The sequence below is a fragment of the Panthera tigris genome, chromosome B4 (assembly GCF_018350195.1).
Source record: "Panthera tigris isolate Pti1 chromosome B4, P.tigris_Pti1_mat1.1, whole genome shotgun sequence".
NCBI lineage: Eukaryota > Metazoa > Chordata > Mammalia > Carnivora > Felidae > Panthera > Panthera tigris.
In genome coordinates this window covers 113,421,334-113,423,308 of record NC_056666.1, presented here as the reverse complement: position 1 = coordinate 113,423,308, position 1,975 = coordinate 113,421,334, and the positions used below count along the sequence as shown (strand labels likewise).

The 1,975-nt window shown below is 41.0% G+C and overlaps 1 non-coding gene across 1 annotated transcript; it reads left to right on the top strand.

Moving 5' to 3' along the window:
- The first annotated feature begins 1,354 nt into the window (after positions 1 to 1,354).
- Positions 1,355 to 1,460, top strand: LOC122240687. Its single transcript, XR_006220458.1, has one exon. It is a non-coding gene; the product is annotated as a small nucleolar RNA U13 (small nucleolar RNA).
- The last annotated feature ends 515 nt before the right edge of the window (positions 1,461 to 1,975 follow it).

The following is a 1,975-nucleotide window of genomic DNA, read 5'->3' as shown; positions in this document are numbered from 1 at the left end:
ACGGAGGCAGTGAGGGAGCCACGTAGCGAATTGTGAGTGCTAGCCAGACAAAAATGCTGGATTCTCACTCCTTGGCCAGATGCTTGCCAGGCTTAAGGAATGTGTACACCTGCCCTGTGCTGTTACAGGAGTGGAAGACAAGTGAGCTTTGGGGGAAGGTACTGAGGCTCCCCTGGAGTTTGAGGAGAATAGAGAGACAGTAGACTGGAGGCTGGCTGGAACTGCCCCTAGTGGCTGGATGAGGGCATAGGGTTCTACCATTCAGCTGGATAAAAATATGCAATGTTTCTCATGGACCTAGGAGACAAGGTGGAGACTGTCTACCAACTAAGATAAAAGGGCAGGGAGAGAAATGGGGAGATTTGAATTAGATAAAAAAATTAAAGTTAATTTAGGCCAGACTGGAATTTTCTACAACTGAAAATGAGACTCTTTTCACATCTGAAAGTGACCCCAAAGGTAAGGGATCTGCCTGAAATGTCATTGGGGGCAGAGAAGGGAGATATTATTTAAAGATAGTGGTGGGTGGGGGCACTGGGCTGGCTCAGACAGTAGAGCGTGCGACCCTTGATCTTGGGGTTGTAAATTCGAGCCTCACATTACGTGTAGAGATTACTTAAAAAAATTTTTTTTATTTTTATTTTTTTTATTTTTTATTTTTATTTTTTTTAATTTTTTTTTATTTTTTAATATATGAAATTTACTGTCAAATTGGTTTCCATACAACACCCAGTGCTCATCCCAAAAGGTGCCCTCCTCAATACCCATCACCCACCCTGCCCTCCCTCCCACCCTGCCCTCCCTCCCACCCCCCATCAACCCTCAGTTTGTTCTCAGTTTTTAACAGTCTCTAATGCTTTGGCTCTCTCCCAATCTAACCTCTTTTTTTTTTTTTTTTTCCTTCCCCTCCCCCATGGGTTTCTGTTATGTTTCTCAGGATCCACATAAGAGTGAAACCATATGGTATCTGTCTTTCTCTGTATGGCTTATTTCACTTAGCATCACACTCTCCAGTTCCATCCATGTTGCTACAAAAGGCCATATTTCATTAAAAAAATTTTTTTTAATTAAAAGAAATAAAATTAAGGCAGAGGCGGGGAGGAGAAAAGCTGTTTACTGATTATAATCACTGACTCAGCAGATTTAACGGAGCAGTACACAATTTATTTTAAAAGGAAACTGTTAACACCACCCATGGAGTAATCTTGCGAAAACAAACAAACAAAAATTTTGAACCTGAATTTAATCAAACATCTTGAACCAACCACCAGATTATGGGAAAGATGGGAAGAACAGGCTAATGACACCGGGAGGATGCCATCAGCCAACTGCAATTAGAAATACCACAAGACAGAACCTTTTGTATTTCACAAGTGTGATGATTGGGTGTTCAGCCACTGTGTGGGATGTGCTTCCTTCAAACTTTGTCATAACATAATTGGCACCTTACCCATCGGGGGCACCTGGGTGGCCCAGTCGGTTGAGCGTTGGAGTCTGGTTCAGGTCATGATCTCACGGTTCGTGAGTTAGAGCCCACATTGGACTTGCTCATCAGCACAGAGCCCACTTTGGACGCTCGATCTCCCTCTATCTCAGCCCCTCCCCTGCTTGTGCTCTCTCAAAAATAAATAAAACATTAAAAAAATTGGCACCTTATCCATCTGATGTGAAAAGAAAAAAAAAATCCCACAGGGACAAAATCCCCTTCTTCTTCAACAAACACACGGTGTAAAAGAAAAAAAAGAGAAGGGGGATTGTCATAAGGTAAAAGAGACCTAAGAGAATGTCTAAATGTGTAATGTACACACTGTGTTTGAATTTTTATTTGACAACTGTAAAAAGATATTTGTGAGACAAACAGGGAAAGTTGAACTTGGATCGGAAATTAAATATATGAAGGAATTTTTGTGAATTTGAGAAGGCATGATAAGGCTATTATGTTTTTTTTCTTTTAAGTTCTCATGTACTAGAGAAA